At 41.6% G+C, this 20,156-nt stretch overlaps 1 protein-coding gene across 3 annotated transcripts in view; it reads right to left on the reverse strand.

Moving 5' to 3' along the window:
* Usp53 (ubiquitin specific peptidase 53) overlaps positions 1-17,582 on the reverse strand; it is an 81,505-nt gene extending 63,923 nt beyond the window's left edge. For all 3 annotated transcript variants that reach the window (XM_023704423.1, XM_023704421.1, XM_023704422.1), the window contains exon 1: positions 17,338-17,582. The gene's annotated coding sequence lies outside the window, so the exon portion shown is untranslated. The remainder of the gene's footprint in view (positions 1-17,337) is intronic.
* Positions 17,583-20,156: the final 2,574 nt, after the last annotated feature.

Genomic DNA, 20,156 nt, shown 5'->3' on the forward strand with positions numbered 1-20,156 from the left:
AATCAATTTCACAAAGGACATAAAATATATATAAAGTGAAAATTATGGTACTCTGAGAAAAGAAGAGGATTTATGAAAATGGAAAAATATTCCATGCTCCTGGATAGGAAGAACATTGTGAAAATGGCCATACTCCCAGAATTGTTATACAGATTCAATGCAATCCCAATTAAAATACTATTAGTATACCTCACAGAGCTAGAGAAACTTTCCTAAAATTCACTTGGAACTGAAGAGATCCACCAAATCAACAGTAATCCTGGGAAACAAAGGAAACTCAGGAGTTATCACAATCCCTGACCTGAAATTATACTATAAAGCTACTGTGATAAAATCAGCATGGTACTGGCATAAAGACAGATCTAATCACCAAGGGAACAGACTAGAAGATGCAGACACAATTGTAAACACACTCAGTCACCTTATCTTTGATAAAGGGGCCAAACAGGATCACTGGAAGAAACCTCTTTAATAAATGATGCTGGAAAAAGTGGCTTTCCACATGTCAAAGGCTAAAACTAGACCGATGCCTATCACCATGCACAAAGCTGCAGTCAAAATGGATCAAAGGCTTAAACATTAAAACAGGAACACTAAATTTTCTGGAGGAAAATGTAGAGACAAATCTTAAAGACACAGGGGTAGGTAGAGAGTTCACGAACAAAAACTAAATTGCCAGGGAAATACTTCAACAACTGGGATCTCATCTTTTGAAAAGTTTATTCGAAACACATCTCCAGCAGAGTAAAAAGAAAACCAACAAACTGGGAAAAAATTATAACTGACTGTCCTTCTAACAGGGGTCTTCTTCTATCTAGGACAGATAAAAAATGTACAAAAATAAGCACCCCTCCCCAGTCAAAGACCCAATCTATAAATGGCTATCTGAGGTGAATATACACTTCTCAGAGGAAGAAATACAAATAGCAAATAAATATACGAAAAAATGTTCACCAACACTGGTCATTTGAGAAATGCAAATTAAAATAACACTGATATTCCATCTCATCCCAGAAAGAATCACTAACATCAAGATGTGAACCAATAACAAATGCTGGAGAAAAAGGAACCTTTCTGCACTGTTGGTGGGAGTGCAGACTGGTACAACCACTATGGGAATCAGTATGGAAATTCATTAAAAAGCTAGGATTAGAGATCACATTCAAGCCAGCTATTTTTCTCCTGGGTATTTTTCCAGCAAAATTGGAAAGCTCATACCACAGCAATATATGCGCACCCATGTTTATAGCAGTGCAGTTTGTCATAGCTAAATCCTGGAAACAAATCCAGATAACCATCAACTGAAGAATGGATAAAGATGTATTTTTACACGAGTATTATTCAGCTATAAATCAGGATAAATTTGAATCTTTTCTTGCTAAATGGATGCAACTAGGGAACATACTCTTAAGTGAAAGAAATCAGACCCGCAGGTGCAAACATCACATTGTCTCCTTAGTGTGAGAACCTGAAAAAGAAAAATGGAATCTGAAAAGTAAAACAGATACTGGGAAAAGGGAATGAAGTTATTGAAAAGGAAAGAGTTACTGAGTTGAGGAGGACAGGAGATGGAGTAGAGGAAAGAGACTTATCAATGAATGTAAGCAGGATGGTTTGGACAACTGTTTTGTGCATTTCTGCTGGTCTATGGAAAGGAACAGTTAATACTTAATTTGTTTCACCTCCTTTTTCAATTGTGCTTTTTCTCTTAATTTCTTACACATTTCTCTATTTTTTTCTTCTTCCAATTTTACATGCCTATATCTGGTAATATAAATAACTTGTTGGAAGACAACACTATAGTATTACAACAAATACAGTGAAATTTATATTACTTTAAGTGAAATTTTGCATCATTTGTAATTTTTTTGTTTTAATTCTAATTGGCACTCTTAAAAAAAAAAAAAAAAAAAAAAAAAGTAAAAGGTTGTTGCATCTGGCTTCCTCATGACCAAAAGAGAGGCACCACGTGTTATGGGCCTATTTGGATTTTGGAGTCAACACATTCTTCACTTAGGTGTCTTACTCTGGCCCATTCACTAAGTGACTTGGAAGGTTGCTAGTTTTGAATGGACCCCAGAACAAGAAAAGGTTCTGCAACAGATCCAGGCCGCTTACCCACCGGAGCCGTATGATCCAGCAGATTCAACAGTACTTCAAGTGACATTGGCAGGCAGGCATGCTCTTTTCGGTCTCAGGCAGACACCTACAGGTGAACTGTGGCAGAGGCCTTTAGGAGTTTGGAGCAAGGCTCTGCTGTCATCTGTGAGCAAGTACTCTCCCTTTGAAAAACACTAGTTGTCCTATTATTGGGCTTTAGTGGAAACAGAACACCTGAGCATGGTACACCAGGTCACCATGCAACCAGAGTTGCCTATCACAACTTGGGTATTATCTGATTCACCAAGTCATAAGGTTGGGCATACACAGCAACAGCTTATCATTAAATAGAAATGGTATATTCATGACTGGGTCAGGGCAGGTTCAGAGTGTACCAATACATGAGGAAATTGTCCAGATACCTATGTCTCCTGTGCTTACTATATGCCTTCTATTTCTCAGCATGTATCTATGGTTCTGTGGGGTGTACCATACCATCACCTGCCAGAGGAAGAGAAGGCTAGGGCCTGGTTTATGGATGGTTCTACATGTTATGCATGCACCACCCTCAAGTGGACAGCTGGAGCACTATAACCCCTGTCTGGGAGATCCTTGAAGGACAGCAGTGAAGAGAAATCATCACAGTGGACAGAACTGTGGGCAGGGGACTTGGTAGAACATTTTTTCAGAAGGAGACATGGCCAGATGTGTGACTATATACTGACTCATGGGTTATAGCCAATCATCTGGCTGGATGGTTAGGACCTTGGAAGGAACATAACTGGAAAATTGGTGACGAAGATATCTGGGAAAAGGTATGCAAAACATAGATCTCCCAATATGGGCAAAAGATGTAAAAATATTTGCTTTCCATGTAAACACTCACCAGACAGCAACTTCAGCAGAAGATTACTTTAATAATCAAGTGAATAAGACAAGAGGAATATAGAATAGGTAGTAGAAGGCAGTTCTAAATACTACCTATAATCCCATGATCAGCTACAGAAAAGAGGACTGTAGTTGCATTATTTCTCCTGTAATGTGTTTCTGGTGTAATATAATGTTGACAGACCTAATACTGGTTCTTAAGGATTGTTAGACCGGTGTTATAATGTTCAAATTATGTAAATAATTGAAATAAAAGCAAAACCCAAAGAAAACATGCCTTCTATTCTGGGAAGGGAATTGCTACATTTCTGTTTGTACACAGGTCAGATAAATTATGTTAGGTGTGATTAGGAACACACCTTTGTATCTGGAGACTGGTTTAAGGAAATGTGTCTGGTTGCCAAGGTGACAAAGGGAGTGAACTGTAATTGTTGATTGTGTCAACTTGAGGAGTTTGGAAGCTCCACGAAGTCAGCTCAGCAACTATGCAGCTTGGATGCAGAAGGCTCATACTGGCCGGCTCTTCACCTTCTGATGGCCCACTGCCCAGATAAGGCCAAGGGGAAACGAGGAAGGATGCACTGGCTTCTGTTTTCTGGAGGAGCTCAGTTTCCACCTTCAGTTTGGACATTACCTCCGGCATCTAGCGCAGAACCTTCAGCTTCTGCCCCAGACCCTTCGGCCTTCTGGCATACACTTTTCAACCTTCCATCACAGACCCATCGGCCTCCTAATACAGACTTGCATGGACACTGCAGTGAGCCCTAGGCCTTGGACTGAACCTTTAGTCTCCAGGGTGCAGACACACTGTGCATGCTTCCTCACCCAACTCTGTGGATGAGCATTCTAAGCCCATTTTGTAATTTCTTCTACATTTGTGTATCTTGTGTTATATCTGTTTCTCTAGTAAAATACTGGATGATACACTTGCCAACTGAAGATATGCGTGGTTTTTTTTTTTTTTAAAGCATTGTTACCATTAAAAAAAAAAAAAAGGTCAGATTAACTAACAAATTACATAGAGGGATGAAGTATTAGCAAGTAGTAAGTTCAACTCAAGAAATTGTGCAAAGCACTAAAAAAGAAAGGTACAGAAAGCAAACATGTTTTCAGAGTGAAGAGTTATGGATGAAATCTAAAACTGTCCATATCTATCAACCAACATACTTGCAAAGATAAGAAACAAAGTAAACTAAGCAAATATAAGGATTAAGACTGGACTGAGCTAGGTCTCAGTGGCTGATGCTTTACCTGAGGTCCTGAACTTAATCCTTAGCACCAGGGGAAAAAAAGAAATTAATTCCCAGAATTTGGTGAAAAAAGTCAAAGCCTATGAATAATTTAAAATCTAATGTGGGGAAGGAGAGAAGGACATATTAGAAAATGTTAAACAAGAGAGAGAGAGAGAGAGAGAGAGAGAGAGAGAGAGAGAGAGAGAGAGAAAGCAGGCTAGCTAGCTAAGTGTATGATTTCTTTTTTCAAAAGTCAGTAAAATAGATACAACCTTCATAAGCCTTATGAAAGAAAAAAGAGGACTATAAACACTAATGAAATTAGGAAAGGATAAATGATCACAGACACATCAGTGGCCAAAACCTGGAAAAGTACACCACTTAAGTTTTAGAGATGACTTGGAAAATCTGAAGGGACCACTAACTTTCTAGCAAAATACAAAATTATTAACAATAACCCAAGAAAAAGTATAGAAATTTTAAAAAACTGGCTGAGGAGAATGGCAGAGACAGATGCTTCTCTCACTGAATGTAGCATCTGGAGCAGACACATTCAAGCTTGAATTGTTATCTAAACTTCAAAGAACTTTTAATTTCAGTAGTAAAATATTGTAGGCCAGAGTGAAAATAAAATACAAAGTAACCCCAAGTAGGTTCAGGGAGCTAACATAACCTTAATATGAAAACACATAAACCACAGACCAGTGGGACAAATTATAGATGAAAAAAAATTACAGAATATTAGCAAAGAAAAGTCTACCAATGCATCAAGAAAATAATATACTATTGAAGAAGTAAAGTTTATTCCAGGAATGCAAATGTGATTCTCTACTTATTCCTATGCAATGAATATAGAAAATATTTTACATATTGAAACATAAAATTCTACATAAAATATATACACTATTTTATATAGAACATGTATAAAATCTTACATAGAGTTCCATATATAAAAATTATTCTATATTATATTTGGGAGACCATGCAAAGAAGAGCTAATGTGGCATTATTCATAATAGCCCAAAGACGGAAACCACCTATATGCTCTTTAACTAATGGATGATAAACAGATAAATGAAATGTAATACATTTAGAGGAATATTATGTACCTATAAAATGAAGTATTAGCATATGCTACAACAAGGATCATCATGAAAACACTATGCTAAGTGAAAGAAGTCAATCACAAAGGACCATGTACTGTATCATCAACCATATAAAATATCTAGAAGCACAAAATCCAGACAGTACATTAATGGCTATTAAGAACTGGAGAAGTAAGGCCAGGGAGATAGTTCAGGGATATAAACACCTGCCTAACAAACACAAGGTCTGCAGTTCAATCCATGGTACAAAGGAAAAAAAAAAAAAAAGAAGAAGAAGAGGGGCCAGGGAGATGACTCAGTAGAATAAGTACTTCCCTGGCAAGTGCAAGGGCCTGAGTTCAATCCCTGGTCCGGCCAAAAAAAAAAAAAAAAGAAAAAAGAAAAAGGAAAAGAACTGGAGAAGTGGGGGCCAGGGGCTATAAAGCAAGAAACAGCTTTTAGGGCCAGCTAGATTGCTCAGTGGATTAAAGCGTCTGCTTAGACAGATACAGGGACCAGGGTTCCATCCCTGGTGTGCTGTGCTGGCCCCATCCCTGGGTATACTGAGACAGCAATTGAGACTTGGCATGGTGGCGTACACCTGTAATCCCAGTGCTTGTTATATAAGGCTGAACAGGAGAATCACTATGAGTCTGATCCATATAGTGAGACCCTGTAGACCCTGTACTAAATACATTTTTTATTTTTATTTTTTTAATTTGTTTTTTTTCCATTAAATACATTTTTTAAAAAAAAACAGCTTTTACAGGTCATGAAGATGTTCTAAAATTGCCACAATGAATTCTGTGAAAATACTGAAAACCACTACATTGTACACTATAAATGGGTAATTTATATAATAAATTATATTTATAAAGAGGATTTAAAAAAAAGATAGCAGGTCTGAGTTTGCTATTCTTAGAATGGCCTGCTCCTAAGGTTGCCCTTTAAAAACTTAAAATTATGGAAGGCTTTGACAACTCCCACTGACAGTGTGCCACTGTCCCTCCACTATGGGAATAGTGTGATTTCTCTGCGTCTTTCCCTTCAGGTGGTCTAGCCTTTTGAAATGCCTACGTGACTACTACCACAGTGAGTCTCTAAAGCTTTCAGAGGACAACACTGCCCACAAACCATAACAATTCACTGCTGGAGGTTTTCCTGCGCCTTGTGTGATTCACTGGCAGTTCATGTTAAGACTGTTGATTCTGTTTCATACCCTTTTGGTGCAATGAATCATAAGGAGCACAACTCTATGTTGAGTCCTGAATCCTTCTAGAGAATGACCAACAAATGCTGTGGGTGGGGGGGAATGATGGAAGGGGGCATCCCCTACCCAGAGCCACAGAGAGAGCGATACTTTGTTTCCACCAGAATGGGAAAAAATTCAAAGTAACACTGTTGGTGAGAATAAAAGGAAAAAGTTTTTTCCTGTTATTGCTAGTTAATGCAAAATTTAATTATACTATCATACACTCTGACAATCTATCAACCTAGCAACAACTACTAAAATTAGAAACATAAACATACTTCAACCTGAGAAATGAAATGGTAAAAATGTATCCTCCCAAAATAAAAAGTATTTTCCTGAGATTTAATCAGGTAGTAGCAGCAAATAACAAAGCAAAGTGAATGTCCACTGGGACGAAAACACTTGCAAAAAGCGGGTTTGTCCTAAGTCTCTGTAACTGCATATTGCCTCTGTACCCATTTTCCATGTATGGTGAATTTTCTCCTATCAGAGCAGGGCTTACACTCAACGGTTTCCAGTTCCCTGAGACTAACTCGTTCCTCAGTGAGATCGATCCAGATGTCTGTCTTGTACAAATGCTTGCTAGTGACCTCCTCCTTTCCTCAGGGCTGGCAGCAGACACAACAACTTGCCTTGCCCTCCTGACCCCCCGCTCCCTAAGTGCACTGGGCAGCCAGGCACAGCGGGCACATATCACCACAGCAAGTCTCTGGAACCTGCACCAGACTGCTCTCAACTCACTTAGGATGCTGTGCACCACCCTGCTGCCTAACACCGCGCGCCCAGTGAAGGCTTACATCCTCCGGTCCCATGCTTTCTTCCACGTCCCCCACCTACTGGCTGAGTTGTGCATGTCCTGGGAGACAATCCTCCTTCCTGTTGGCACCATGAAGCAAGCTGACTTCTTCTCCATGGGTAAGAAACTGTTCCTGCCACCTGATGTGTTCAGTTGACTCGCTGCACCCGTGTCTCACCTGTCTAACACACCCAAACCTGACCTCCTTCCCTGTTAGAAACCTCACACAGAACAGTCACCTCAGTAGGGATAAACTGCACATGGTTAGACAAGCCATGAGGCATCTGCCAGGATAAACACATTGCCAGTGGGAGGGACATCTGGTCACCTGGTCATAAGTCTAGGCTCAGGACATACACCGGGATAAAAACAGAGAGACACTGAGACAGAGTGAAAGCAAGCATTCGACAAAATGAGAGGAAAACAAAAAAGTGTTTTGTGTACAAAGGTGACATGTAGAATCTTAATATGACTTTTAATAAAACCATGTATATTTATGATCCCCTGAGTAATTACATGTGTATCTGAAAAGAGGTTGGATACTCCAGCTAGAAAATGAAAGGAAAACACCTGCTTGCACATGTGCATACACACATACGCACTCAACTATGATATGCATGTTAATCACACTTATATAAAATAGTTATGTGTTCATGTGCATACACAAACATAAATGCAAAAATAAAAGAGATATCAAGATACATAAACCCAAAGAAACCCAGCAATGTTAAGGTGAGTTACATTAATTAAAAGTATTAATGTGTAAAAACCATAAGTTTATAAAATTATCATAAGAAGATAGTACACCAAAGACTACATATTACTTCAGAGCATCCCTAGAACAAATGCAAAAATCAAATTAATATAAAAAGAAACCTCAGAAGGCCAGTGAGATAGCTCAGCAGACCAAGTGCCTGCTTAGGCAAGCATAGGGACTGGGATTTGATCACCAGCACCACATGCCGCACCAGCCCCACCCCAGGCACACTGAACCAGCCACCTAGTCCTCACATGATGGTGCTCATCTGTAATCCCAGCACTGGGGAGGCTGAAAACAAGAGGATTACTGCGAGTCCGAGCTGCACAGTGAGACCCTGTACCAAATACATTTAAAAAAAAATGCAGCATTATTGCGAGGCTGTTATATGGGAAAATGAGAACAGTAATGGTGGTAGGACAGTGAGCTAAGGTAGTTTTTCTGCAGCAGAGTCTCCTGATGAGACTTACTAGTACTCTAAACAATTAAGAGTGTGCATAAAAGCGGCAATTCTGTCCGCAAAGGACTTCTCCTCTGGGCCCATGAAGAGGTGACACCCATTTTCTTAGGTCACAAAGAACTAGCTACTTAGATGTGGGCTCCTAATACACTATGCAAAATATGAAGTACAGAAATGCTGAACTGGGCAGTGGCAGAAACACTAGACTGCTTTTCAACACAAATGGAAACATTAAATAAAAAGGAAATGGTACTTATATCTTTTATAAATTAGTAACACACCCTCAACACTAAATTGTTCCAAGAGTTTGTAAATATAAACATGAATGGTGGATTACAGAAAAATTCCTATGTACAAGTATGTGCCTTTGGCAAAAGATAAAGAAGGGGAGGAGGTGGCCCTGTGGAGAACCAATAATAATGATTCATAACCTAATGATTCTGATGAACTCAATCACGGGCTCTTGAGTACAAAGAAAAAAAGGACAAAATATGTGGGCATGTAAAGTCAGAGTCATGCATATAATAGCACATGATCAGCATGGAAGCAGAAATAATAGCCATTTGGGAAGAGGTCACATCCCATCCGTATGCTGAGTGCTGCTGTGTGTAGGAAGGCTGAGGTGTTTAGGAAGCACATGAGGACAAAAGAAACCCTGTACTATAAAGAACAAGTGCCACGTGGCTGGTCCTGGTCTTGACGGTCACTCATGATACTTAACCTGTACTTCAGAGGTGGTAAAAAGCTTTTGCTGGTTTTAAGCAGAGAAATGAGAGAGCTGTGCTTTAAAAAGACGATGACAGAGAATAAGATTATTTGAGGTGAGTGAATCCGCACTATCAGAAGGCTGGTGAAGGAAAATGGAAGACAGAAGACATGGTTCTGCGCAAAGGCAGAAGCAGCAGGAGGAGATGAACACGACACATCTTCCAGAAGTCAGCAAAATCTACGAAGTGGAGAAGTTCCCAGGCTCCCTACTGGAAGAAGAATGGTCGTGCCAATGCACCAACTCAGACAGTACATACAGGAAAATGAGCTGGATTCAGAGAAAATATTCAGTTCCATTCCAGACAAAATGGATCAGTTTCTATAAAACCTCAGGGGGAGAGGCCTTGTAAACATTTAAATAAGCAATTCTGGCAAAGTGAACACAATGGATTTGTAAATAGTTAACATATACAAACATAATACAGCAGCCAAGTGTGGTGGTGTCTGCCTATAAGCCCAGCACTCTGAGAGCCTGGGGCAGCAGAACTGCAAGCTCAAGCTCAGGCTGGGCAATTTAGCAACCTTTGGTCTTGAAATTTAAATGTTGGGGGCTGGGGAGATAGCTTGGTGGTCTGAGCACTTGTCTGGCAAGCATAAGAACTCAGGTTCAATTCCAGATACTCAGTTCCGTAGAACATGCAGGCCTGGAATGATAGGCATGCCATGCGGGCCACCAAACCAGGCATGGTGGTGCACGTCTTTAATTTCAGTGCTGGGCAGGCTGAGACAGGAGGATCACTACCAGTCTGAGGTACGTAATGAGACCCTGTACCAAATAAACAAACAACTTTTTTAAAAAATATAAAAATTTTAGAAGGGGTGGGAATGTAGCTCAACATTAAGTCCCTAGGTTCAGTCCCCAGCATCAATTTAAAAAAAAAAAAAAAGTAATACATGAAAAAAAACAAACATTCAGGTGAGGTAAGCTATAAGCTGAAAAAAGAATCAGGAATACCAAGTTTATGGTAAAAAGCATTATATGGAGCCAAAGGGACAAGAGTACTTTTTCAGTCCTCATTTTACTTAATAGCATAATAAAATCATATTCATCTACATCATGCAGCATAATCATCTACATTATGCACAACTGTCTAGGGCAGAAGTTCTCAGGGCACTCAGTTTGATGATTTCCAGGTAAAATATCTGGTTAGCAATTAGAGAAGCAGCACAGGGGATTCGAACAGTAAGGGAAGGTCTAGAGGTTACGTTAGCAACTAACTCCTTCCTCCCTAGCATTAAACTAAATCCCCTCATACACACAACTGCTATTCTCGTTCTTCAGTTTCATATTTCCTTCTATCTTGCTTGTACTTTTGTCTGTTTATTAGTCAATAAGACAAAAATTAAACAATTCAGAAGTCAATAGTGCCAATTTCCAAATCAGCATTTTTATATCTAGGAAGCTTTTCAAAGGTGTGATGTACATCTGATACAATTTACCCTTCTGGCGTACAGGTCAGTGAATTTTGACAAACACCAACAGTCAAGCATTCCCACAACAAAACACCTCCACCACCCCGAATAGCCTTCTCCTGCCTCTTCACAGCGGATACCTTCCCCTACCGGCAGGCAGAATTCTACGATATGCACATGACTGCCCCAACCATGACATATGCTATTCCCTGGAGCCTGTAAATAGGAGAAGACAGCAACATGGTACTGTCAATATGGTATGTGACATGGCACAGTGGACCTTAAGATGTGGAGAGTACTGGGTTGAGCCCACTCTAATCCTGAGGGCCCGTAAAAGCAGGCTGCTTTCTCAGGCTGGTGGCAGGAAGAAGTCAGAGGCTTTCACTTTTGAAAGATGAGGAGGACTCAAGTGTGCCACAGCTGTGCTGAAGCCGGGCACAGCCACGCAAGAAAGAATGAGGAAGGCCCTTGGGCCAAGAGAGGAGATACTGCTCGATAGCAAGCGCAGAAATGAGGCCTGGTCCTATAAGGAAATGAATGTGCCCAAAATACCAGTAAGTGTGGAGGCAGATTCTGCCCTTGGGCCTCCACACAGATAAGAAGCCAGCGCGCTGCTGCACGGTTTGGCCTCGATCTGGTGAGACCCCAAGGAGCTGTCTGGACTTCCGAGCTACTGCAACTGCAGAAACAGGCAGACACCATTCTAAACAGTGAACTTGTGGTGACTGTTGCGCAGTAACAGAAAACTAATACATTCAAATGCCAACAAACACCTATCTGCCTTCCGTCCTTGCCATTTCAATTGTTTCCAAACAAAATCATACAATCTTTTTATGTGTAATTGGGGGTTTGAGTTGCGCTGACTGCATCAATCAGTAGTTGTTCCTTTTTACTGAGCAATAATCTTTGGGGTGGATGCATCAAAATGTACTTATTTACTAGAAGCATTTCAGTTGTTTCCAGTTAGGGTTATTATAAATAAAATAACTACAAGCATTCAGTCCAAGGCTCTCTGTAGATATGTTTTCATTTATTTTAGGTAAATACCAATGAGTGGGGTTGCAGGGTTATGCAGGCTTATATGGTGTGCTGTATGACTGAGTTAATAAGGAACTGCAAATCCCTTCCAAACTTTCCTTTACTATACAATTCTTAATTCCCACTCCTCACAGGTGAGTTACGTCTCCTCTACCGCTTGGCACAGTTATTATTGGTCTTTGTAACTGAAGCTACTCTGCTGAGGACGTAGCAGTAACATATCATGGTTGCATGTGCATTTCCATAATAACTGTTCACATGGCACGTGCCTATGTGCCATTTCTGTATCCTTTTCAGAGAAATACAATTTTAAAATTTCTATACATTATTTAATTGATTGCATATCTCATTGACCTTTAAGAATACTCTAACTTTAAGCAAAGGGTTTTAATTTGGATGAAGTTAACTTTATCATTTTAGAAATGTTATCTGTTGTGATTTTTTGTGTAAGAAACTTTAGTGACAAAAGTTATCACTGGGGCCGGGGAGATGGCTCAGTGGAATAAGCGCTTCCCTGGCAAGTGCAATGCGCAAAGGCCTGAGTTCAATCCCCAGTTCCACACACAAAAAAAAAAAAAAAACCCAAAAAAAGTTATCATTCATGTGTTACTACTGTGCATCTTACTAGTAAAAGTACCTAAGGTCTTATTTTACATAACTAGACAACAATTAGAGGAGATGTAGTAAGTTGAGGTAATACCAAAAAGAACTTTTATCATGAAATATCTTCATTTTTATAAAGTTGAAGCATTGTAGTAAGGGAAGTATAGGTAAAGAATATATAGTCTTGGGGGCTGGTGAGATAGCTCAGCGGTCTAAAGCACCTACTTAGGCAAGATTAGGCTGACACAGGGGACCGCGGTACGATCCCCAGCACCACATGCCGTGCCAGTCCCACTCTTAGGACAGGCTGAGCTGGCCCCCCCAAAAAAAGAACATATGACCTTTGATGTACAAAAGCACTGTCACTCTACAAGTTAAGGAACTGGAAAACATTATATTAGAAAACTTACATAACAAAGAGAAAAAGTACAGCAAAAAAAGATCCTGTACGACTGCTAATGAAAATACTAATTTTCACTGTTTTAAAATTTTTTTCCTGCTTAGGCAGAGCACAGTGGCCAGGGTCCATGCTGTGCCAGCCTCATTCCTGGGGCATGCTGAGATGGCAACTGAGAATGGGTGTGGTGGCGCGCCTACAATCCCAGAGTTTGGGAGGCTGAAAACAGGAGAATCACTACGAGTATGATCTATGCAGTGAGACCTTGTAGACCCCGTCCTAAATATGAAAAAAAAAATTTTTTTTTTGCTCTATCTTGTGTCCAGTAAATATCTGTACCATATTTCGTGTTGCTTTTATATACTTACTAATTCCCATTGGTAACTAACTGGAGAAAGAACATACACGAATCCAGAATGTAGCATGAGCACTAAGACAAATGATTCATGGCAAATGATTTGTAGTGAGCTCGTGTGTGTGTGTGTGTGTGTGTGTGTGTGTGTCTTCCTCGGATTCCACGCCACAGCTTGACCACAAAGAGGTCTGTTCTGATACTTTTAATTACTTTAGGTTGGTGATTACAAAACACAAGGCTGGGGACCTTTTTGTTCTTCCCTCCAACTTTCTGGTTGTACAGAGTAGAACACAGAGCTTTAAAAATGCCCTCACAACTAGCATGACGTCTGAGAACCAGATGGTGTGGGAATGACTAAAGCTCGGAGGACCCCATGAAGGCCCACTTCCATGAGGCTGGCTTCTAGGCAGTTTCACTGATCTTCTAGCTAAACAAGCAACTTCTCCCAGCGCCATCTGTAAATTTTACAACTCCCTCTTCCTATGGAATTCTGTGTAGATTTCAGTAAGGAGATTTTCCTACATGCATGTACACACACTCATCAGTTTGGAAGTGTTTTATTTCTTTAAAGAATAATGAATATTATGTAAAGAACAAAAATGAGAACAGCAGATTTTGGCAAGCATAGTAAAAGCCAAAAGAAAAGGAAAGACTAGTATCCACTTTTTAAAAATATGATCTCCGGGGCCGGGGAGACAGCTCAGTAGAATAAGCGCTTCCCTGGCAAATGCAAAGGCCTGAGTTCAATCCCTGGTTCCGCAATAAATAAATAAATAAATAAATAAGACTTTCATAGAAAATGATTTCACAGCAGGCATAACCTAACATTTCTCTGCCATGACAAAGCCCACAGTGACCTGTGCTTAGCTTATCCCCTCTCCCCATCTTAGCTGATGGCAACTTCATCTTCCCAGTTGCTCAGAACAAACATGTGGATGTTACCTTCAACATCTCCTTCCCTCCTATCTCAGTCAGAATCTAACCTCCCCACCCCTCTGATACAATCCTGGTGTTGGGCAGCATTATTACATCTTATCTGGACTGCTGGATTGGCCATTTCATTCTCTCCTGGCTTTTTTCCTTGTCTAGCAGCTTACAGTCTACTCTCAAGTAGAGCCCTAGAGATCCTCCCAAAATGAAATTCTACCATTTCTCTGACCCATAAACTTGCTACAGGTCTTTATTACACCAGATTAAGAACCAAAACTCACTTATAAAGGCCTACAAGACTCTTGACTTTACCTACTCAGGCTGCTATAACTAAATATCTTACATTGACCAATTTATAAATAAACAGAAATGTTCACAGATTTTCTTGGCAGAAAATCCAAGGTAAAGGTGCTTGGTGAAGGCTTGACACTGCTACAAAGACAGTGTTTTCTTGCAGCAACCTCTTGTGTTTTTAGAGAATAACAAGCTCCCTGTTGCCTTTTACAAGGGCACTGTTACTATAAACAGGGCTTTACCTCTGTGACAGAATCACTCCTCAAAGCCCAACCTCTTAATGCTATTGCACTGGGATTAGGTATCAGTGTTTGAACTTTACGGCATTACAAACCTTCAGGACATATTGGTCCTATGCAATCTACCTACCACCCTCGCCTTCTAACCTCTCTGAGGTATTCTGTCTGTACAGCAGCATAGTACTGCACAAGATAAACACAGTACTGTATGATTCTCTAACAAAAGAATACACAAAATAGGGGTAATACAAGGATGAAGTAAGTACTACCCTTTGCTAGATCACAATATACCTTAGGGTGTGGCACGAGTAACTGAAGGATCCCAAGGGGAATAGGAAGAAAAGGGAAACAGAATCATAAAGGAAATAAAAGACTTTCACCTTTCTAAACTCAGTGTAGTTGGTGGAGGTGAAAACAACCAGCGTTGAGGCTAAGAAGAGGAAGAATTCTTTCTTATGACAACTTGACCATGGTCTTATTAAATAGATTTGTATCCGTAATGCCTAGCACACAATAGCAGCTCAATAACTTTACAACACACTTGCTAGCTTTGAAAAGCACAAAATGTAGGGGGAAAACTTCTAACTCAGTGTTTCTTAAAATCCTCAAAGTATTTACAAAATACATTGATATTTTGTAAATACACAAAATATTTGTGTTATTTACAAATGTTTGTAAATGATATTGATATTTTGTAAACACACCTTAGATAACTAATTTGTTAATTAAAACAGCTAAGAGTGAAATAAGATTTATGTTGCATAAACTTATATTTCAGGTTGTGGCAGAGAAAGTTGCCATTTATTTCTTGTTCCTATTATGTACATACACTGTAAAGCCCAATTATCTCAATTTCCTCATTATAAAACTAATAATACAATAATGCTATCTTTGCATCACCACCAATTCTTACCTAACTTTTCAAACATTAGACAAATTAGTATATTTTCTTAAAATAAGGGCTCATGAAGAAGAGCTTCACACTTAGCACTGTTCAAAATAAGCCAGCTCTCTGTAAATTGTCTTCAGGGTCTACAACTAAGAAATTCCCTCCAGTTAAAGCTGCCACGTATTTTAGTAACTAAATGTCTCTGCAGGAGAGTCTAATTCACCTCCTCAAATATATTTTTGGAAAATTATAGGGTAATGTTTCCTCTAGCCCAGAAGGTGAGCTCCAAAAAATCTCCAGTTGAAAAAGTCATTCTCATTTTGACTGCTAAAGGTGTACACCACCTTAAAATAGATAACCATTTCCAAGGTTTGACTTTGTCTTAATAAAAAAAAATGCTAAGCCACATGGCATTAAAATTGTATTTCTTGACACTACACACCGTAACACTTACTGGACACTAAACAAAAGATCTTGAATCCTATCATATAAATCATAAGAACATTGTGACTTTTCTTAAGCAAAAGAATAAACCAGGTAGAAAAGTGCATCACACCAATAAAACAGGTATCTTTTAAAAAAGCAATTTTGGATCTTTCAGAAAAAATATTATTTATGAATCAATCATTGTGTCAAGTTCCATGTGCTGTATACAACTACAATTTTACAAATTTTTAAAAAGTCAAAGGAAAACAGAAAGGCCTGGTCTCGGTCTCTTATTTTTTTACACTTTAGAAAAAAATACACAACTACCTGTTAGTCTCATTTATAAATAACTTTGAAGAAATCACTTCCATTGTTCATAGCCAGCAATCACAAAACCCTCTAAAATATAAAACAAGAACCTTGTGTTTCAGACTATACCTCCTTTCTACAGTACATCCATTCGGAATTCTTGTGACAACAACGGATCATATAGTACTTTTACAGAAAAAGTTTTGCTCACTTTATTCTTTTAAAATTTCTCTTCAGGGGGATGAAGATTTTTGCCTCCGAGAGCATTACCCCGGAACATACAACAAAAAGTGAAGGAGCGAGTAAGTATCAATTTAATCCAAAGTTTATTTGCAACAGGACTTACTACTCCTCTTCAGTACCGAAAATCAGCCAGGCTTTTCTTTTAAAAACGAACTAAGAGCGAATAAGATCTTCGTTACAAAGAACTTCCCAAATGTACAGTTAAGCATACCCCCAACATGACCTTGGGTAAGAAAACATTTGGAAAACTTTGTTGCCTAACAGATAAAGCCATGTGGTTCATTTTGCTTAATCAGGCTCAGCAATGAAGAAAGAAAACCTTGTAGCGGGATAACAAACCTCGGCCGGCTCGGATGGCGGGCTCCGAGCCCCTCCCGGCACACCTGCGCCAGCACTTCCTGCTCGCCGGCAGCGGCGGCGGCTAGTAAACGCCCCGCCAGCCGCGGGCTGGACGCTCAACACTAACGCTCCACGTCTGCCACCCTGGCAAGCGACCCACTCTCAAGTCCTCACGAAGCCGCTCCACTCTCCTGTCCAAGGAGGGAACACAGCCGTCCTGGATCCCCCCAGAAGCAGTGCCCGGCCAGCCTGGGCGGCCGGCCCGACCCGCAAGCCGGTGCCGGGCGGTGCAGCCGGACGCAGGCTCCGCCGCTCCCGCGCCAGCCCCGCGCTCCCCGCGACCCCGGGCTCTGCGCCCTCCGCAGGCTCCCGTCCCGTCCGGTCCCGTCGTCCCGAGCAGGACAGCGCGCAGGGCCGGACCGGGAGCCTCCGCACCGAGCCGAGGCGGGGCGGGGAGCGCCCCGTCGGGCCCGGGAGGGTCGCGGGTCCTCGGATCTCCATCCCGATCTAATTCGGGGACCTACCGTGAGCTCTCTTCTCGCCGCGCCGGGAGCGTGCGATCCAGGTAGAGAAATGTGGGCCTCACACACACTCCCACTGGGCTGCCTCGCGCTGGGCCGGCTCCGCCTCACGCCTGCACCGGGCTGACACACGGACACCGCCACCGCGCCGAGGCTCACCGGGAACTGGAGCGGAGGCGGCGGGGACGCGAGCCCAGAGCCCGACCCGGCGCGCCGAGCATGCGCACACGCCCGGCTCGCAGGGGCCAGCCGGGGCACCCACACCTGCGATCAACAGGTCCGGGGAGCCCCGCCCCCTGTACGCCCCGCCCCTGACGGCCCCGCCCCCGGGCTCACCGTGCTGACCCCGCCCCCGCACGCGAATTCCCGGCTTTCAGACCCGCATTATCTATTCCCGCGGGGATTCGGGGAGGCGCGAGATCCCGCGAGAGTAGGCGCTTGAATCGCCTTCTCTCTGAACCCGGCTGTGCAGTGGGCCCGCCGGCAGCTCTACCGGCCTGCGCGTGGCGTGGCCGGGACTGGGGGTAGTGGTTCAGCTGGGCGAGGTTATTGTGGTGCTCTTGGCCGTTTGTTGGCACTTTCTGAGCTCGGAATGCGGCTTCACCAAGGAACAAGAGGAGGTTGGGTGTTGTCGCTTGAGAAGACCGGTACCGGGTGTCACCCGGCTCGTGCAGCCCGCAGCACCCCGCGCTGTCCGGGTCTGCGCAGCCGAGCCGCTGCGAGGCTCCCCGGGCTGGACTGCGGCGTCCTCGGCCGGGGGTTTCCTGACCTGTAATGAAATGAGCGCTTTACTCACACAGATCGGATTCATAGTTAATTGTCAGCCACACGCGGCTGCCTCCTTTTCCCGTGGTTTCGAACACGTCATGAATTCCAGAGTGGCTGCTGAGACCGGACCAAGCTTTGTTTTAAAACAATTTGAAGGGGCCGGGGAGATAGCTCAGTAGAATAAGCACTTGCCTGGCAAGCGCGGGATCCTGAGTTAAATCCCCGGTACCGAAAATAATAATTTGAAAAAATGTTTCTTAGGAAGAGTGATAAACTTGTCACCATCATTACTAGCAAGGTCTTTCAAAATTAAAGTATGGGAACTCGTTAAACTGGTGCAGACAACGTATTAATCATAAAAAATGGATTTCAGTGAATTCGTTGGCACGCTGAAAGTTTTATCAGAAGAAATACGATGAAAAAACTTTTCAGGTTGATTGAAAGCAAAGACAAGTGCGTGGATGTGCTTGGACTGAATCAGTTTGTTGAGCATTTACTACGTTTCCCACTATGTTGAATTAGTCACCAAGGAAAATGAAATGAAGCCGCAGTTCCTATCCATAAGATCTAAGAGACCAGTGGAAGGGAGGGGGAAACTTACGTTGCTGTAGGTAATGAGAACAGTATTTCCTCCTGATTTTCCAGCCTCTTCTGTGATGCACTTGATTTTTTCCATGAGTGCCCTCTATTCACAGCACTCTGTTTTCTTCTGTTTTCTATATAATTCAGCACATCTCCTTGAGCAGCCTCTTTCCCTTTAAAGACTTAGCCCATGAGGTATCCAGTATGCAAGGATGTCCATGTACATACACATCTTTGGAACAAGCCCTTTAAAGCAATAGCATCTTTGTTTAGATTTCATAATATTTCATGAAATATATCCCGGGCCTTTTTTTTTTTTTTTTTTTTTTTTTTTTTTTTTTTTGAGACAGGGTCTTGCTATGAACTTCAGGCTGACCTTGAGCTCACTTTGTAGCCCAGGCTGCCCTCAAACTCACAATGATTGTCCTGCCTCACCCTCCTGAGTGCTGGGACTATAGACATTCACCACCACGCCCAGCTATCCCAGGCTTCTTTACCAAAATTTATTCCTAGTGCCATTTCTCTCCTCACCCCACCTGCTACCTAGGCCATTTCTGTTTCTGATTTTATATAATGCATGTACCCTATTATAAGTTTAGAACAGCTAGTGTGGAGTAGCCAGAGTCAGAAATCCAAAAGTCTCTCTTACTTTTCCTTGACCCCCTCTATTCTAATATCAAGTTTATTGACTTGTCCCCCTGCATATTTCTCAATCCGTCCCTCTGTTTAACCTCCATTTTTACTGTTTCAGTCCTTCTAGTCCTCATCTGCCTGACTCATCGCCCTGGGGTTACTGCAGTGTTATGTGTCCTCCGGTTGTTGCCTACTTCAGTCCAACCTCCATTCTATTTAATCTTTCTAATGTGAAAATGTGATCATGAACAACTTTTTCAGAAATTCCCTGTCACCTGCAGGGCCCTTTAGGGTTTGATTGGAGATGATTACCGATCCCCTATTATTCCCTGTTTCCTCCACATTAGCCATTCTAAACTTGCACTTCTATGATACTAGTTACGCTCAAGATCCATCAAGTCTCAGTTGAGTATTTACCTCCTCCCTGGATCATTTTATAACTTCTCGATACAGCTTAGTCTTCAGTTTTTTTTGGACTTATTTTTATTATAAAAGTTATTTTAGACTATATTTCTCTAAGTGTAACTGGCAAAGCAACTGCCATTTTCACTTTTTTTTTGGCAGAACTGGGCCATTTTCACTCTTGAGGAATAATATAAACTTTGGCTAATAGAGGCTTTTGCTATTTCCTCTCCTTATTTAAAGAATACAGAGCTGGAGAAATAGCTTGGTGGTCTAAGCACCTACCTGACAAGCACAAGGACCAGGGCTTGATCCCAGGCACCACACGCCACGTGGAGCCGTCCATTGAAACCAGGCATGGTAGTGCATACCTATAATCCCAGCACTGGGGAGACTGAGACAGGAGGATCATTATGAGTCTGAGCTGTGTAGCAAGA

The sequence above is a fragment of the Octodon degus genome, unplaced genomic scaffold (genome assembly GCF_000260255.1).
Source record: "Octodon degus isolate 3935 unplaced genomic scaffold, OctDeg1.0 scaffold00196, whole genome shotgun sequence".
Classification (NCBI taxonomy): domain Eukaryota; kingdom Metazoa; phylum Chordata; class Mammalia; order Rodentia; family Octodontidae; genus Octodon; species Octodon degus.